The sequence below is a fragment of the Ambystoma mexicanum genome, chromosome 7q, assembly GCF_040938575.1.
Source record: "Ambystoma mexicanum isolate Mex_15411 chromosome 7q, UKY_AmexF1_1, whole genome shotgun sequence".
Lineage (NCBI taxonomy): Eukaryota > Metazoa > Chordata > Amphibia > Caudata > Ambystomatidae > Ambystoma > Ambystoma mexicanum.
This window is the reverse complement of record NC_090941.1, coordinates 1,119,300,654-1,119,321,159: the sequence shown is the minus strand read 5'-3', so window position 1 is coordinate 1,119,321,159 and position 20,506 is coordinate 1,119,300,654. Positions and strand designations below refer to the sequence as shown.

Here is a 20,506-nt window from a genome sequence, read left to right as displayed (position 1 = left end):
GATCCCAATCATAAAGGTGAAACGAGCACGGCTACTAAACCAGCACTGATCCCAATCATAAAGGTGACACGAGCACGGCTACTAAACCAGCAGTGATCCCAATCATAAAGGTGAAACGAGCACGGCTACTAAACCAGCACTGATCCAATCATAAAGGTGAAACGAGCACGGCTATTAAACCAGCACTGATCCCAATCATAAAGGTGAAACGAGCACGGCTACTAAACCAGCACTGATCCCAATCATAAAGGTGACACGAGCACGGCTACTAAACCAGCAGTGATCCCAATTATAAAGGTGAAATGAGCACGGCCCGATGGGGACACCTCCTTCGCCTCTTGGCGTAACGTGTACTGAGGACAGACTATTATTCACAAGAGGGATTTGAGCTAGCACAAACACAATACCAATAACAATAGTAATGTTTTACCAAAATAAAATGTCCTCTCAAGATTCTCTAAAAATATAATTTTATTTAAATAAAAATACAAACACACTTATCAGAAATACTACAATCCACCCCTGTAAGTGGAAAAACAGAATATGCAAACTTTGTTTTGAAAGTGGGCACTCTGGATCTAGGAAGGGCTGTCCAGGCAATAAGGTAGGCAGCAAAATCAGGCTTTATGAAGATGTCGGTTGAATAGGTATAGAGTGGGGTCTTACTAGTCCTATAAGGCAGACCACGGAGACAGAGCCACTTAAAATACCTTATACTGTTCTAGTGACTTGACAGTATCAGGCCAGGCTTTAAAGTGTTTTATAACCATTTGAAACAGAATCTCAAGACAGTGGGCCGAGTCAGTGTTCGAGACAGGCTGAGACGATTGCCTCCACTGGGTCGTCACATTCGAGATAGCGACACAATGGCTTCCGGTGGGTCAATTTGACATGAAGACGGATCGAAAAAGTGGTCATTGTCAAAGGCAACCCTGGGTGCTTGCCCAAGCTTGAAAAATGCATTGGCGCAATCGAGCCTGCTCAAAGTGATTTGAAGCAGGCAAACAGTACCCAGAGCTGGGTCTGGATTACAGGTTGCTGGTGGACCCTGTCCAGGGTCTCCAGGGGCAAGGTGCACCTCCCAGCAAGGAGGATTTCCAAAGAGTCCTTGCAGGCGATGCCACCTCCAGTGAGTAGGTTCCTGGGTACCATGGATCTCAGTTTGCACTAGGCCTTACCCAGCCAGCAGATCACTCAAAATGTTTCTCTGGGATGGTGAGACAAGAGCATATCTCCCTTCCTGGAGCCTTGTTCTTCACCTGTATGGAAGAGGGCTTTGGAGCTGACTGCATCCTCAATAAAGCTCCAGGTAAAATCAGTCTTTACTAGTCCAATGATGGTACAAACGTAGGGACGGACAAGCCCCCACAGTTTAAGGCAGATGCTGGAAGCTAGACATTTGGGCTCCATCGGCGGTTGTCCTGGTCACTTTGTAGCCGCCATTTATTCAAAGCAGGCAGCTCCTGAGAGGTGTGAATAGAGAAGCATAACAGACTTATGTATTTGCATTATACTTTTCTGCATGGAGAATTGTGCAAGAGGGGGTCTGATTAGCTGATCACACTTTCAGAGACAAATTTACGCACATTATTCGATATTAAAAATCTGAAACTCTCAGTTAATCCACCCTCACAGACGGCATTTTGTCACAAGTCCCACCCACAGCCAGAAATGGATGAGCACCGCTCTTCTAAGGGTCTGGCTCATGATAAAGGCAAACATATCTACTGAGGCCATCTCTATTGGAGTGCTGAGATGCGGTTTTGTGTTGGATGCCCATTTCGAATCCTTTTATAAGGACATGGCTCAAGGCAACAGCTTTGGATTCTCGCCTTGTACAGCCATTGACTGCCTGAGAGGCATGCATTCTACTCAGATGATAAAGTGAGGTCCAGACATGCATGGGGTAAACTTGCTAACAGCCAAAACATCTGCAAATGCCTTCTTCTCTGGCCGAGTTGCTCTCCGTTTTGGTCAGGCACCTACTAAGTTAGGCCAGGGGACCCCTTCTGAGGTCAGCTGTGCTAAGACTCCTCACATTCCAAATTCACAGGAGTCTATTTGGATCATAAATTACGGTTCACAATCAAGGACCTTTACAACTGGGGATCTGCACAAACTATGTCTAGGTTATGGAAAGTTGTTTGGCAGGCAAGATTCCAAGTGACTTCTTTTGTGGCATTTTCTTTGAATTCAAATCATTTAAGGGAAGGGAAATTATCCCATACCCCTTTATAAAAGTCCAGTGAGGCCAAGGAATGCTCCTGTCTGTGTCTGAGTGGAAGGATGTCCCAATCCTGCACTAATTGCACTTTTGCCTAAAGAGGCTGTTTCTTACCATCGCCTGCTTGGTGTGGATGGGAGAGATTAGATGGTCTTCCCAGATGTAGCTGAAGACAGCAACATCCCCTGAAAAGACAATTCTGAATTCTTCTAAGACAGACAGGACTGGGTTTATCAACCTGTTAAAGGTAACGGCCATCTTTTAACAAAAGAGCATAACAGTAAACTAAGAGTAATGTTCTGGTTTGTAAAATGTGAACCTCTCCTTTTGTAATTTGTTAGGTATGATTTTGTGCACCCCTCTAGTGCGGGCTGTGCAACCACCTAACCTAATGTTGGAACAGTGTGTGTAGTTAAGGCAGCTGTTCTAAAACCCTCTGTTGAGGTGGGGGGGAACTACCACCACTGACCTTATTGGGGGCTAACACACCTGACAAGTAAGTAGGGTGGACCGAGTGGCAAGGCTTAACTCTCAGGTAGGGTAGCAGGCCTTCACAAAGGCTCCATGCATCCATACACCTCTCTCTGAAAAGTATACTACGCTGATATGCTGAAAATAAAGACATTTATTATCTTACATATACATATACCTCTATCAGGACAAATAAGTACTTCACACATAATATTCAGTATACTATAAAAAGAGTACATGTCTAAGAGGACGCTTTTCACCCCACTGTTTATATGTGGGCCCACCATCTCAGAGAGGCACCCAACATAAGTTAACAGGCGTGGAGAGACCAATGGACCCATACACACTAGCACGCAGTTAAACTCTTCTATTGGTCGGCAGAATAGAGTACACTGTACTAAATACCCTACCCACCCTTGTTATATGTGGGAGGTCCTTGACTTGATGGTCAGCACCTAACACGTATAGATGGACAATAAAAGGAAAATGGAAGAAGGCATTTCGACCCGCCATTGAAATAATCTAAAAATAGCTGATGATAGGGGTATACATCTGTCTTGGCCACTTAGGGACCAGCACCACAACACTAGCTCATGAACTTTGGAAAGGAACAATGACCCCTAGGGACAACATCTTGGAGACTTCCTTCTTGATAGTTCCCTTACCTAGTCGGACATCCAGTGAATTATACCCTACACGACCTTACTGTCGCCTACGTCAATATCATGGAAACGCCAGTCTGTGTGACATGGAGTCAGCAAGAACATACCCAGAAACTGGCTTCGCAGCCACCAACAGTCTTAGCCTTTGCAACTGCTGTATTGTTATGTTAGGGCGGAATTCCATGTTTTGGGATTATACACTCTCATTGTAGGTTACCCATACTCTCTATGCTTTTTCCCTCTTTATTTTGGGGGTTAGTAATTTACTTTGGTTGTCAGGGGGACTTCTGCTAAAGTCCCCCTTCCACTGCATGCCTCTTTGCTATACTTAAGGTATATGGTATTGGGTCATCCATAAGGTGCCCAGTCCCAGGGGAGCCTCCTGGGCATCCCATTTCTGATCTAGGGTGATTTGATCACCCTATATTGGTTTCAGGGTGTTGACTGGTGGCAGCTAATATTAAAGTTTTGGCTTCACTAGGGGTGCAAGTCGATTTACCACATTAGTAGCCCAATGTGGTAGCCATAGGGGGACTAATGGGTCCTTTTAAGTCCTACTCTTGGCCATTTTGTTTAGGGGGCTTCCTTTGTTCAGGGAAACCCACGAGGCAGGCCTTACAATTGCCGGTTTTGCCACATGGGCTCTATGTGAGCACAAGATGGCAGCCTCCAAGGTGGATTGGACTGGTATAGACCAGTTCCTGGCCCTGGGCGGGCGATTACATTTCCTGTTCCTGGCCCTGAGCGTTTGCCAATACCTTTGTTTTAAATCCCCTAAAGGGATTGGTGGACTGGCAGAAAGCCCCTGTGAGGGAAGGGATATATAAGGGTAAACCCTGTTTCTGAGCTCAGATCTGCTGGATTTTTGGAGGTCTGCTTACCTGCTCAAGGATCTTCTGCCATTTCCTGCTGTTGCTGCATTTGTAGGCCCTCTTCTGGCCACACTGGCTGGATGCAGTGGTCTGGGCCTAGCTCTGGTTTGGATCCTTGGCTGCCGGGTGCCCTTCCCAAGATTTCCTCATTCTGCTCTTGGTCCCACACATCTGCTGAGACCAGGCCATCCCTTCTAGGGGGATCTATGTGATCACTGCGACGGACGAAAATGCAGACTTTTTTTTTAACCCTTTACACCACATATATATGCGGGGGGAGATCCCCTGCAGCCCCCCCATATTAATATCATACTCTAAACCCCCCACATATATATATGGTGTAAGGGAGGGGTTAAAAACAACAACAAAAAAGTTGGCATTTTCACGCCGTCGCAGTTCCTAGGTCGAAATTTTTGTACGATTCCCTCGTAGGGCTTTTTCCTGTCCATTTTACTGCCATTTCCCACCTTGATTTTGGAAGCTGCCGCCACCTGGAAAGGTGTTGGGACTCCCCAAAACCACCAAATGTGCTTCTCTTTGTCATCTCTGGTCACCACTACCATTGCCCTGCTGCTGCAGGAGTGTCTGTGCTGACCACGTTGGTCTGCTGAGCCACTGGGGTCTGCCGTGTGTAGATACCTCCCTCCTCCTGGAGCCATCTCCATCACAGATTTCACTTCTGGGTGGTGGGTGCCACTCCACTGAAGGATGATTGTTCTTCTTTTGGGCCTTTGGGGTCATCATTGGCTCAGGATGACAATCCCTGGGTGACTGGAACCTTCATTTCGACCTTCAGAAAGAAGCTACTACTTTGCGTTGTTTCTCCTTCTGGGAATCAGACTTCTGGAGGCAACCAATGTAAGTACTTACCTCTGGGGCCTGGGTTTGGTGGGTTATTCCAGATACTCCCTCTCAGCTGTCCCTGTCGTCATTGGGTTCTGCCTTGGAAAACATTTTGGGGCCTGAATCCTGCTCTATATCTGTGTTCCTGGGGCTGTTGGGTCTTGAACCCTCCACTGGATCTCTTCTTTTGGGTCTCCACTGGTGTCCCCCGGGGTCGATTGCTGTCTTCTTGGTATCTGTGGAAAAAAACAGACTTACCTTTCTTTTTCCTATGGGGCACTCTTCACACACTAGAAATCTTAAAAGTGGCACTGCTAGGTACTGGCCTGAACTGTGACATTTTCCTAGGGTCATCCCAGGGTCCCTGGAGGTCCCCACCAAGCCCCAAGTCTTTAGAGACTTCCCATAATGTACCAGGGACTTTTAAATCTGTACTTTACACTCCTTCATAGGTTATACATTGTTCATTGTGTGTTGATACTGTTTCCTTCCTTGATGTGCAATATGTCCTTCTGGACCTAGGGGCTGTCTAAAAGATACCCTGGACTCTGGTAGCCCACCTGGCTGTGTTGGACATTGTGTTCCCCTTTGCTCAACGTCTAAGTGCCATGTTGTGTTATAGTCATATGTGTTAACTATAATACTTCATGCATAAGGTAATAGGAAACCTGCACTAAGTTCTGTTGGGCACGTTTGGATTCTGAACCCTAACATCTTTACTGTGTGTAATATTGTCTAGGGGTCTTTCTCTAAACTTACATCTGAAAGCTCATATGTATGTGGCTGTTAGGACAGTTTTTTCTGAAGTCCAGCTAAGGGCTTAGTAAAACCATTCAACTGACACAGTGCAAGACTCCACTCTTAGTATAAGACTATACCACCCGAGTTCATGGTAGCGTAGACAGAGCAGCCAGGCTTATCTTAGGAGGGAGAGGTGGCTGTAGGAAAGTATATTGAACTTGTATTTCACCAAGGATACAACAGAAACACTGACAACCAGGAGTATTATAAAAAAAATAAAGGTGTATTATAAATACACATATAGGCCAAGTTAGGTCACACACACACCACTATGCTTGAAGGCACACAGGCCAACGCATGTAACCTTATTTGGAACACCCCACAGGAGTTCTAGGGAAGTCACACCAATAATTACTTTTAGATTACATACAGTAATTCAAGGGTAGTAGACTCTAACAGTTGTACCGTGACGCTTATCAAGAAATCACATAGTAAGTCAACTGGACAATATACTTTTGTGAATAGTGACACACTTATTCTAGGAACAGTATAAACCTATAACTTCTTTAGGGATAATTCAGTTATACTCAAGGGAAGTCAACCCTTTAGTGAAATATACCATTACAGCTACTTTTCAGCTCAGTGGCACAGTGACTAAGACAAGCAAGAATTTTGTAATTTATTTTAGATTGGCACACAGCTAACCCAAGGTAAGTGAAACCTCCTTACTTTTGTAAGACATGTGAGAAACCAGAAGGTGTCTCAACTGGTAGTCCCCGGGGTCTCTCTCTCAGAGGCCAGGGCACACCCATCACCTTTGGATCCAGAACCTGGGGGTGGACCAGTGCTGGAGGATCACCTGGGTGAGGTGTCTTCTGGGAGTGGGAGTGGGACACTAGATGGCGAGATATGTTATCCCCTTCCCTGTAACACCTTTACCCCCATTCTACCAGGTAGGATACTTAGGAACTCAATCGCCCCTTCACAACACAAACACTTTCTCACGGACAGCCTGCTATGAGAGAAAACAGACTAACACCCGAGCCGTATACCTAATGTGTGCCAAAACAATGGTCAGGAAGGGTCAGGCAGCTACTGACTACCACGCACACCTGACTTCCCTTACACTTCCCCACATGGATAAAAGGTGTAGCATGAGAGCACACTCTGAGTGAGGCAAAACACACGAGGAAGCAGCAGTTCCAAGATGGCAGTTTGACACGAGGGGAAAGACGGCGAAACAGAAGGGGATAGCAAAGAGGGAAGTGCCCTTGACCTTTTCGACAAGGAACTGTTACTTTCATGAAACCCAGAGAACAGAAAGCGTAAGACCAAGAAACCAGGCTGAAGAATCCTGCATTGTGTGTCAGAGGTTCCCTGGGGCCCTCCTGTGTTGATAATCAAGGTGGGGAGAACTGCCTGCTGCTGTGGTACTGCCCTTGGCTCCTACAACAAAGCAGCGCCAGTGAAATCAACACAGCCAATGGATGTGGGAGACCGATACCAGACTAGTCTGTGTTGAAGCCAAGGTTGCAAGCGGCAACATTGTATGATGAGCGCTGAAGCGAATAGTGTATGAAACGCATGTGATAACCAACATGAGTAAAATTGAACAGATGAGTGATACAGTGGAGGACTCTCTTGGAGAAATCCTGGGAGATTGGTTTGAGAAGGGGTTTGGAAATCGCATTATCAGAGGAGGTGATTTTAATTCTGCGTGTGCTGAGGGTTCTATGTTAAATGAAAGAGGGGTTATCCCTAAACTGCTTCACCCTAATCTTAAGAGAGGTATATGGTGGGATAAGTTCCTTGAACATTGGGATCTGGGGCTCTTAGATCACACCTCGGATTGGAATTTACCCAAATACACCTGGAAAAGGGGAAGTAACAGCTCCAGAATTGACTTTTATTATGTATCCAATAGCTGGAAACAAGCATGTGGGAAATTGACACTCATGGAGGTAGAGTTGGGTGATCACATTCCTCTGCGCTTTTCCTTATCCCTTCCAGGTCTTAGTATGCACATTAATCCTATGTTTATGGGCGTAAAGGCGTCGAATAATGGGAGAAGGATTGTATGGAATAAGAAAATGATTATGAAATGTAATACCTTGGTCCTGGAGAACGTGACCCTAGCGTCGCATCGAATTAGTAGGGAAGAGGATCTCTCATTGGGGGATCACATTACAACAATATTATATTGTCATGTGTATATAAAATCAGTAGGCTAGGTCATATGGAGAAGTTGAAACCTAGGGGGAAGGTTAGTGACGCCAGAATCCAAAGATCTAAGTGTATTAAATATAGGGATCTAAAGATTCTGAAGAAATGACCCATCTCTTTTGCTGAATTGCAGCTTAGGAAGAAAAAAATGATCATGAAACATAAACATTTGATTAAGTCCCTGAAAATGTTGGGCTACTGTCAACAAGACGCTTACGCCGGTAAAAGACAGACTTGATTGCCCTATTCAAGCAGAGGTATGGTGCTCTTATTACAAGAAAAAGTCTGCATTGCCTTCTGCCTTCTCTAGGGAACAGGACATGGATTTAGGTCCTCCAGTGGTGGGTGATTGCTCTTGGGAATTTGAGGATATCATGTGGGCCATCAATAAACTCAAACCTTCTAGAGCGCCGGGCCCCGATGGCATCCCTCCTTTTGTTATAAAGGCAGCACCTGAAATGTGGGCTGAATTGCTTAAACCCATATTTGATGATATTTTTAAAAATCATATCATCCCTAAATCTTGGGCTCAAAGTATTATTGTACCCATATTTAAAAAAGGTGATGTCCTCAACCCCCAGAACTATAGACCCATAGCACTTTTAGATGCAGCCAGTAAGGTTTTCGGTATTTTACTTTTGAGGGATCTTAATAAAGTGATTAGGAGGAATGCTTGCTTTAGTAAAATTCAGGCTGGCTTTAGAGAGGATTTGGGAACCGACTTGAATCGGAATATTTTCGCCCGTTTAAGAGATACGGTCCATCAATCCAACATGGGCAAAGTTTTTATGGCATCCTTAGACCTTTCCAATGCCTTTTGACGGGGTTATCAGAGCAAGACTGTGGACTAAAATGTTAGTAATGAATTTCCCTCGAAAGATTGTCCAACTCTTGGCTCTGTTGCATAAAAATACCTCGGTCAGGGTTCGTTTGACTCAGGAAGGTACTCTATCCGATGCCATTGACACTAAGGTTGGGGTCAAGCAGGGCTGCTCCCTTGCACCCACGCTCTTCAACCTTTACGTAAGCGATGTGGAGGGCATGTGGCAGGGCCCTTCCATTACGCCGGTTAGGTTGGGGAGCTTGGCTATTGAGTGGTTGGCCTTTGCTGACGATTTTATTCTTTTTGACCGCACTCCACGTGGCCTTCGTAGAAAGATGGATATTTTCTATCAGTACGCGATGGTGAACAATCTCTCTCATAATGCATCCAAATCCCAAACGATTGTGGTCACTAAGAAAAGAACCATCAAGTCTTATATTTGGAAGATGAGAGATGATCAGGTGGAACAGGTCCAGGCAATAACATATCTAGGCTATAATGTTACTAACAAATCTAGCCTGAAGATGTGGAAACTAAGCCTGGAAGAGAAAGTGTCTAAATTAAAGGTTCAAATTAAATTTTTGAAGGTTAGGGTATGCAAATTTTCACTCCTAGCGATAAGGCCTTTTTATCTTGCAAAATGTGAGCCGGTTCTTTTGTATGGTCTGGACATTTGTACCCATGATATGAGCTCATGCCTGAATGTGGTCCAGGGGAAAATGTGGAAAGAAGTACTTGGCCTATCTATGGCAGTCCCCAATGCCATTATCCGCCATGAGCTATGTCTTATCTCACTCAAAGCAAGATATTTGTGGAGATAATTATCCTTGTATAGAAAGATGAATGATCCACCTGTAAACACCCTATATGAGTTGTTAAATAGGGTTGTTAAATCCGGATCAGTAAATTCTATAAGAAAATTCAGTGCTAATATGAATTGTCTATTAGATACTCTAGGTCTCTGTTTAGAAGACCTGGTAGAACGACCTGGACTAGTTAAGAGACTTCTATTCAAGGCGGATTGGGTGGACACAGTAAATGGCATCAAGTCTTACTCCTCTTATAAGGAATATGCTAACTTTGGACATGCAAGAGAATGTATTCCTCTCTAGTTACAAAGATTCCCTTGTTATAAGGCGAGTTTAATATTTATGCGTTTTAGACTCAACCGGATGCCGACCTTAGAAAGGATTGAGCACTGGGGACATAAAGAAGAGAAACTTAATCAAGATCGAATTGGTCTAGCATGTCGTTTCTGTGGAGAAACTAACACGTTAGAAACTCTAAAGCACCTTGTTTTAACCTGTACCCATTTTGAATCTGAACGAGCACTCTGTCTTAAAGATAGATTTAACAGGGATCTTGAAATGTCTATCCATTTGTTTTGGAGCCGCTGTATGTGGGGTGTAAATATTTCTCTAATTTTAGCATTACATTTATTGGTTCAAAATATAATGGAGGAATTGGCAAAAAGGAATTTAATATGCAATGTTTTTATAATGGAACAACAAACCAAAAAAAAAGGAGAAAAAAATAATAATATCAGTTAAGGGCTGGGAGAGATACTTTATGAAGATTTTATGAAGATTTTGTGATTTTGAGGAAATTTCTTTTTTGTATGGTACTTTTTTATCTTCCCATTTTAGATTTGTATAGGTTGTACTATAAAAATGAATTGTATATTTGTATTGTGTGTGAAATGTTGCATAAGGTTTTATGTAAACTAATAATACAACAATAAAAAAAAATAAAAAAATTGAACAACAGATGAGTGATTGAACTTTGAAACCAAGATACAATACCTTTGACAGAGTGGTCCTGCACCGCGTGCGTGCTCGTTTGAAGGTCTCTGTAAGTTATCCAACTGAGAGGTGGCAAAAACGAAAGAGTGGCAAAGGATTGTGAAATGAAGTGGTCCTGGAACATGTCAAGCAAAAACCTGTGCACAATTCAAAGTCTTTGATGTTGATACTGCCGAGAAAGTTGATGACAAAGTAGATAAAAGTTGTTTCGACCCCGAACGAGGGAGATCAATTGAAATCAATTGAAAACTTTGGGTTAAAGCAAGTTTGTGTTAAAGTGAATTAACATTTGGTCCGAGCCCGGCAGAGGAGGATACAGGATGAACTGTGAATCACCCGAAAAATTGGATACATGAAAATCCTACGAGCATTGTGTTAAAGGGGATCTGAGCCCGGCTGAGGGGGATCCAAGGTGAATAGTGAATGGCCTGAGAAATTGATTATGTGTGAAATCCTAAGAGGAAAATAACTTGTTTGTTTGCCGCATCAGCCCCTCTGAAAGAAGAGACTTTGCAAGACATTGAGACTTGGGCATGGAAGGCCCAGATGCTAATGTTTGAACTGCACCCACGTGCAAGGGAAACCAGAGACTGTGCTAAACTAGAGTATGTTGCCTTGTCCATTGCTGAAAACGTGGGGAAGGGAGGCCAACAACCTGAATATCCTGACATATCATTTCTAGAACAATTCTTTCTTTTACATAACATTGTTTCCCACCCTATTTGTATTTAGAGGTAAGGATTGGCAATAGGCTTTTTAGTATAGGTCCTTATGTTTTGACAAGACGCCACTAGGACTGCCTTATTATTATTTGATGGCCATAGCCTGCTCCTGTCTTTATTCTCCCCCCCTCCACATTTGGCTGTCTCACATCCTGACACAGCCCTGTCTCTGCTCTACTCTTCAATTTCTGATACTCTTGATGCTCTTGCCCCTGTCATGAGGATCCGTTTGAAGTCCAAAGCCAAGTGCAATTCCTGGTATGACTCTGACCTAGCTACACTTAAACGTAAGTGTAGGGTGGCTGAGAGGAAATGGAGGGCTTCCTGTCCATCCTCTGACAAACTGGCCTGTCACCTGCTACAAAGGCAATACTGACTCTCTGTCCTCACCAAGAAGAGAGTCCACATTCAAGCTTGTGCCTCTGCAGCATCTAACAACTCGGTCGAACTCTTTAAAATCTGCAAGGAGCTGGCCAACCCTGCTGCAGTCTCTACCCCTCCTGTGACCTCCCAGGCTCTTTGCAAAGCCCTTGCCTCTCACTTCATTAAAAAAAAAACAGGACTTCCTGTCCACCCTCTCCACCCCGACCCCTCCTCTCCCCTCTCCATCTGTGCTTGCTGACCCACCTTTAGTCACCTCCCCACCATCCTTCTTGTCCTTTCCTCTTTTCTGCCCTGACGAGGTCGCTAGACAAGTCCGATCTATGAAAGCCTCGTCAAAACAGGTTCATCCCTGTTCCTCTAAAACCATCAAGGACCACATTGACACCCTTGCTGATTTTTGCAACCACCCCTTTGCCTCAGGATCCTTCCCCTCCTCTCTGAAGCACTCCCTTGTGCATCCTCTTCTCAAGAAACCCACAGCTGATCCTTCTTGTCCAGCTAACTATCGCCCAATTTCCATTACTCCCTTTCTGGGCAAACTCCTGGAAAAGGTGGCCATCTCTCAGCTTAACCTTCATTCCAATTCTGTTAGCTGTCTCCATGACCACTTGTCTGGCTTCAGAGCTGCCAGAAGCACAGAAACTGCTCTCCTGAATATCCGTGAAGATCTGCTCTCCAACCTCGACTCTAACATTCCCTCTGTCCTCATCCCCCTCGATCTCTCTTCTGGCTTCGACACGGTCAGCCATACCATCCTGCTCAACCGTCTCCGTGAAAACCTGGGTATCACTGATCAGGCTCTGGCCTGGCTGACCTCTTTCCTCTCGGATCGACTCTCCCAGGTCCAACTTGGGTCCTTCCTATCATCTATCTTCCTCTCTACCTGTGGTGTTCCCCCGGGGTCTAACCTCTCGCCCTGGCTTTTCAACCAACACCTGGCAACTCTCGCCCACTGCATTGCCATTTTCTGCTCAAATTCCCAGTGCTGTGCTGACGACACTCAACTCATTTTCAGGCTGCCCTCTGCCACCTCCTCTACCTCTCTCATCTCTGAATGCCTAACTGCCATTCAAGATTGGTGTGCCGCCAATGATCTTTGTCTGAATGCCAGCAAGACGGAGATCCTCCTCATCGGCACACCTTCACCATCCTTTCCTCTCACTCTCTGGCCGGCTTCCCTTGGCCCTCCTCCTACCCCCACCTGCGAGGCTAAGAACCTCAGGGTCATCTTTGACTCCACCCTTTCCTTCTCCGCCCACATCTCTGAGGTCTCTAAAAAGTCGAATTTCCTACTGCACCTCCTCAGAGGTACTCTGCCTTTCCTCTCCTTCCCCCAGAAGCTCATGGTATCCCAAGCCCTGGTTCTCTCTATGTTGGACTATTGTAACAGCCTCTTTCTAAATCTACCTGCCTCTACTCTCCGTCCTCTGCAACTAATCCAGAACAGGACTGCAAGACTTGTCCTTGGCCTCAAGCCCTGGGATCTTATCTCTCCAGCTCTGAAAATCTCTCCAGCTCTGAAATCTCTCCATTGGCTCCCAGTGGATGCAAGGATTAAATTCAAAACCCACTGCACGCAAAGTACGTTCCTCTCTAACCTTCCATGCCACTAAACTTTTAATCTCCTCCCTTCTCTTCTCTCTCTTTTCTACTGTTCTCTCCTCTTCGGACTCCCTGCTTCTCATCTTGCCCCCCTTAAATCCATCTACAACTCTGCCATTCGCACCCTCTGTCTTCTCTCTCCTCACAACTCCATCTCCTCCTCGCTCTCACAGCTTGGCTGGCTTTCCTTTCAGTCCCAACTCAAATTTCACTTCCTCTGTCTTGTCTTTAAATCTCTTCATGAACTTGCTCCCCCATATCTCTCCTCTCTGATCTCATTCTACACCCCCTCCCGTTCCCTCAGATCTGCAGATCACTTCCTTCTCCTTGTTCCCGCGTCCCCATGTGCCTCCTCTCGTTTTCATTCCTTTCAGCTCCTTGCTCCCCTCCACTGGAACTTCCTTCCCCTCTCTATCTGTTCCATCCCTACTTATTCCTCCTTTCGTGTCTCCTTAAAATCTCTTTTTCTCCACTCCCCTCCTTGATACTCTGATCCTCCCCCGCCCTTCCCTCTCCACCACCCCTCTTTTATCCTCCTCAACTTGCCTCTCTACCCCTGCCTTGTCTCCTCTTATGTCCCCTCTCCCCCTCTCTCGCCTTCAGCTTATCTCACTTCCTGTTCCCCACTCCATTCCCCTCTCCACCCCTTGTTCCCTCATTTATCTCCACTGGCAAATTGTTCTAGTGGCTGTATTACTGGTTTGACTCATATCTTGTAATTGCTTCTACTGTTATTGTATTCTTGTTGTTATAATGTACAGCGCTTTGGCGTAAAGCGCTATATAAACACAATAAACATAAACATAAACATAAACCTTTTGCTATCCCTCCGCAAATACCTCCCCTCTCGAGCTCTTTGCTCCTCTACCTCTAACTACCTCAGGGTCAGTCGTTTTTCAAAGAAACGAGCTGGGGGTAGATCTCTGCCTTTGGCTGGGGCCGCCCTCTGGAACAGCCTCCCTGCCACTCTAAAACTTGAGGAGAACCATCTCGGATTCCGGAAGCACCTCAAGACCTTCCTCTTTTCTTCTGCCTTTGCTCCCCCTCTACCTCTCTACCCTGCTGATCTGTTCTCTCTCGGCACCGTACACCTGACCACCCTCTGTCCTCCGGGCTAGGGTACCTGCTCACCCTGCCACCCTCCCGCACTGCTTTCAGGCCACCACTTGCACTGGGGTCTGTATCTGTACCCATACAGCCCCCCCACTTTTTCTTCCTGCACTTATCAGACCTACCCTGTCTGCTGCCTTAAACCTAGCACTTGCAAATTGCTGGCTGCACTAAAACTGTTTGTTGCCTTTATTATTTATTTATTGTTATTTATTTGTTTCTCCTCTGCTTCGCACTTTCCACTTCTCCCCCTTCCATGCACTTTTCCCTTCCCCCTCTCCCATGCACTTGTGTGTTCTCAATGTCCCTGGGCCTAGTAAGATCGCTGTTTTGTTCTCCCCTGTTCCCCTCCCTTGCCTTGTCGCGCTCTGAAACACTTGTGTATGAGCGCGATAGAAATATAATATCAATTCAATTCAACTTACCAGGTAAGAAATGAGATACATTGGGGCTCATTACCAGAGGTGTTGCTAGGGGGGGTGAAGGGGGCTATAGCCCCTGGTCTTTTGGTTGTAGCCCCAGATAGAATCTCAGGAGCTACAACCAAAAGGCTAGCTAGCCCCCAGTCCCGACACTTACGACATTAGTGTAGCCCCGGGTCTTTTCCAGACCTAGCCACGACCCTGCTCATTACGAGTCCGGTGGTAACCGTGCCAGTAAAACCGGCAGGCTGTCACCAGACCCGTAGTGATTTACCGACACCGGACTTGGAGGATTAACCGGGGCATTATAGGCCCGGTAAATCAGGCACCAGCAATTCTGTTAATCCACACTCCCGTGGAGTCCCATAGGACTCCACGGGAATGGGGAGGACGGAAGCACTGTGCGCAACAGTGTCAGTGCTTCCGTGAAAGTCTGCGCGTGGGTGTCGTCCCTCCTGCCAGGTCTGTAGTTTGCCGGTCGAAAACAACAGTGCCGGTAAGTTTACAGACGCCATTGTTTCCAGACAGGCAAACTTGTAATGAGTGCCATTGTATCCCCCCAGCACTCCACATAAGGGGGTGGGGGTGCTAGCTCAATCAAATACATGTAAACAAGATGAAATACCACTTTACCTCTTGGGAACAGTATTTCAACCAAGAAATAATAAGAGAATTAAAAGGAAGTCACTGCATTTGAAATGGTGTGTGCTGCCATAGTACTTTAAAGTCAGTGCAAAGTCATAGGAAACTATAACTCCAATCACTCACTATGGAGCGACATAAAAAGGTCACCCATATAAGAGTAAACGATGAGGTGAGAGGGGAAAAAAGATTCACCTAGGATGAAGCAAAAAGTCCTGGTGATGACCCAGGTCAGGAAGATTTATCACTGAAATCAAAGTCTTACCCAACACCTCTCACCGGAACCAACAGCGTGAAATCCAACCTCCAAGCCAATCTTTTGTCTCCCCCTGTTCTCCGTAGGATAACTTTGGGAACCAGTCCCTTTGTACCATAGCACTCCATTCCACTGCCTTTTGGTTGTCCAACCTGGGTACTACCGTCTGAAAGAGAACACAATTTACTTACCTAGTAACCTTGTTGATTATCTATCTTACCTTGAATAATCACCAGCACAAGGACCTTTATAACTTACCTTCTACAGATACATTCTGGGGAGATGCAGTGTGGTTCCTGTGACTTTTGGGAACAAGGCCCCATTTTTATTGGGGATTGGATTGCTGAAGTTAGGGGAAATCACGTGTGCGTTGGTTTCATTTTTACTGCATTCATTTACTCACCTCTTGTATTTGTATTTGTATTTTGTTTATTTGTATAGCGCGCCTGGCCCAAAGGCATCTGGGCGCATTTCTACAGTTACAGTGACATATTATAAAACAAGAGATAGCAGTACAAGATAGAGAATATATGTACAGTATAGGAATATAAAATATATAATAGTATTATAATATATATACAAACCGAATTACATGCAAGCTATATACACAGTAATTACAATCAGAATGTGTGCCGGGTAATGGCAGCAGCAATGGTGCACGGTCATTCTAGTGGGAGATAAAGACAGAGGTGACAGTAGGGGCTTAACGGGTCTCTTGAGCAGGGAGCCACAGTTTGGCTTTGCTCTTGAATGAATGGAAGGAAGGTTCAGATCTAAGCAGGTTGGGCAGTGTAGCCCACAGTTTGGTGGCTAGGACTGGGAAACTAACCCTGCCAGCTTTCTGAAGCTTGAACCTGGGAAGGGAAAGGCAGTGAGCTTGGGCAGTTCTCTGAGGACTGGTAGAGGTTTGAGGTGTGAAACGGCTAGCTAACTGCCTGCCAGAACCGAGTCAGTTGTCTTCTGCTGGGGACCCCAAGTCAGGCTTTATTTTGCCAGGTGTAGAGAGATGTTACACTCTGGCTGGTCTGTGAAAGCAGGCAGAGGAACAGGTTAAGAGTGTGCACCCCCGTGGTTGTTTTAGGTGTACTGGGAGAACGGTCTCCTTTACAGTGAGCCTCTAATTTGGACCTGCATAGGAGGTCCAGAGTAACCACAAATATGTCCATGTCCATTTGCGAACGACGCATGCGCATACAAGACCACACCACGAGAACCAACAACACACACTGAATACAAATGGCAATAAACAACTTAGAAAACATGCATTGACACTACGTACAGGAGGTGTGTCAACGGAATAAAAGAAGTGAGCACGATAGTGACAGACAACACTCACAGATAATACACAAACTACCAGTACAACAGACACCCATTCTCTCTCTCACACACACACATACACTCCAAGCCCCTGCCCCGCTAAGTTCCGCCAGACCCCCCCCACACATACATCCACCCAAGTATCCCTTCGACTATGTGGCACCACATGCCACTTAAACAGATGACACACCGACAATACGTACGTAATACGCAGACACGCTTGGAACACACCCACACACAACAGAGTACACACAGGCCGCTTGCAATACGCAGACACATTGAGTTTGGAATGCAAGTTAGCAGGCTTCACACACTTGAAATATGCATATTCATTTTCCCACACACAAGTGACATACAAAAAATACACACTTGTATAACCATTAACAAATGCAATATAGACAATATTTTCAGCTTTTCCTATGTATATTCAGATAGCCTTAACTACAATGTCACTGCTGTGACCTTACAATATGTATGTATATTGATCAATTACACACGTGGGATGTCAACGATGTTGCCTGTGTACTGCAATCTGCCAGGCTGGCAGGAGCCTGGCTCAAATGCACCCAAGTTCTGTGCAATGTGCACTCCTGTCACAGATGGCACCTGCTTCTTAAGTAGGCCATGGCTGCTCATTGTGTTCCAGTGGGCTGCTCACTAAACCAGCGGCTACCCAGGGTGGCAGGGATACTTCTCAGGGCACTTGGACTGCTCAATGTGTGCCAGTGGGCTGCTCACTAAAGCAGCGGCTACCCAGGGTGGCAGGGATACTTCTCAGGGCACTTGGACTGCTCAATGTGGGCCAGTGGGCTGCTCACTAAACCAGCGGCTACCCAGGGTGGCAGGGATACTTCTCAGGGCACTTGGACTGCTCATTGTGTGCCAGTGGGCTGCTCACTAAACCAGCGGCTACCCAGGGTGGCAGGGATACTTCTCAGGGCACTTGGACTGCTCATTGTGTGCCAGTGGGCTGCTCACTAAACCAGCGGCTACCCAGGGTGGCAGGGATACTTCTCAGGGCACTTGGGCTGCTCAATGTGTGCCTGTGGGCTGCTCACTAAACCAGCGGCTACCCAGGGTGGCAGGGATACTTCTCAGGGCACTTGGGCTGCTCAATGTGTGCCAGTGGGCTGCTCACTAACCCAGCGGCTACCCAGGGTGGCAGGGATACTTCTCAGGGCACTTGGACTGCTCAATGTGTGCCAGTGGGCTGCTCACTAAACCAGCGGCTACCCAGGGTGGCAGGGATACTTCTCAGGGCACTTGGACTGCTCAATGTGTGCCAGTGGGCTGCTCACTAAACCAGCGGCTACCCAGGGTGGCAGGGATACTTCTCAGGGCACTTGGACTGCTCAATGTGTGCCAGTGGGCTGCTCACTTAACCAGTGGCTTCTCAGGGTGGGAGGGATACTTGGGTGGGGTAACCTATTAACCTAAGGTTGGCAATCTGTAAGGTTCTATACTCTGATCAGCAACAGTAATACATTGCCTTGCCACTATCCTCACTGTCGTCTCCTGTCCCAGAATGGACAGCACATATTGCCATATAGGTTTTCAGACGACCATGCCAGACGCGACTCCTTTCCCCAGAATGTACAGCACCCTTTCTTCTATACATTATATATTCATGTTCACAGTGCCCAGTATGTAAAGCTCAGTCTGCATACTAGTTTCTACCTCTCTCTGGTGCGCACTATGAAGAATCCCTCTCCTACTCAGACTGTGCATTTTCCAGCCAGACACCGCAGAACTGCTTTGGGTGATCTTGGGGCAGTGCCAGCTAATCTCCAGCAGGCCAGGGGGCTGCCATCCACTCCTAGGCTGGCATTGGAGAGCAATGGTGTACTCTGTTGCTGGTGCTGCACCACAGATCTGCTTACCACGGCTAGTACTGCTCTGCAGCCCATGCAATGCAACACGGCCCCACAGGTGACGTAACACAACAAGGCACCTGTTGAACCATGCTTCCGCTGTAAACTGCAAGATACCTGTGAAAGCACACTGCGCGACCACAGTAGAGCCGCATCGCTACTCGTGTTGGCGAGAGAAGATCGAGCCACTCACCTGCTGACCAACGTTGCAGAGCATTTGGGCTGTGGCTGGGTGGGTGCATTTCATGATATCTGAAACTATACGGCCCTGAAAGGAGCTCCCTTAACCTCTAGACTACCTTGGGGGTCTCCTGGTGTCCTGCTCTTCCAGTCCAACGCTGCTCTTGCACATACTCCCCATCTCCCGCCTTTATCTCGGAGGCTTGTGAGAATGGCATGGGGCTCAGAGGTAGACACAGACACAAGAATACACGTTTCAAAAACCTTTATTTATGAAAATGGGGTTAGAAGAATGCCCATCTTGCTCTATTTCTAAATGGGAGTAGTCTCTAACATTAAAATAAGAAAGAAAGAATAGTCCAAAGGTCTGTCAGTCAAAGTAAAGAATCTGTCTGTGTCAAACCTATGCTTTCCCTCATGTTCTAACTTAACAATGCGTAGGGTACTGGATAAAATATATGTGTGTCTCAAAAGAATATCTGGATGTTCATGGAGATTCTTCTCATCTCCCTTCCTCAAGCTTAAGTCACTTGGGATCGCCAAAAGTTCAGTTTGTTCCAAGAAATTCACAAAAAGCAGGTCAATAATTGTATTAATCGGCACAGTGCATGTACTTCTCTCAGGCTTTCCTCGCCTGATTCAATGTTCTCTAGTATAACACAGTTCTACTTTAACAATGTTCCTGGGTGGATATTTCCGGCTTTCCTCACCAGAGCTTAGACCCTCTTAACTCGTTACTTTCAATTCTTTAGTATTTTACATTACAATGTTTCCTCATCTTAATACACGGGGTTCCCTTCCACAATCTTCCTGCTTTCCCTCAGGCATTTTATGTCGATGAGTTTCTAAATGGCACCGCTTTACTTATTCCCATTCCGGACCACTCCGACACTGTTGCATTCTGGTTATCGTATTCCTTATACTTTGTTAGTCTTTTCTCAAGCCTGCCTTCTAGCACCATGACAAGTTCTACTTCCTTGTCTCCGTCTCAAACCTGCTCCTTAGCCCCCCCAACAAATTTCACTTTCTTGTCAACTCATTTAATCACTCATTTCTGTTTCATCCGATCCCCATCGGGATCTTGCCTCGCTCAATATTCTCTTCGGTAGCCTTTCTCATCAGCTTTCACTTTAATTAACTTTCTTCAACTCACTTTTCACCTCAGTGATACTTTGTTACTTTGTTTAACTTTCGCATTTCAAAGCGACTTTCAATAATGCGGTATTCCACAGGACCACTCAGTTACTTTGTTTTATCACAGTTCAAAACAATCAAAGCTTTCTTTCAACACGTCTCTCTTCTTACGCGTAACCTTCCTTCCAAATTGGTAATCCTTCGC

General features: G+C 45.9%; 1 protein-coding gene across 1 annotated transcript in view; it reads left to right on the top strand.

The window, feature by feature from the left end:
* The window catches only part of LOC138528680 (putative methyltransferase NSUN7), a 379,481-nt gene that overhangs the window by 227,640 nt on the left and 131,335 nt on the right, over positions 1 to 20,506 (top strand). The gene's annotated exons all lie outside the window — the stretch shown is intronic.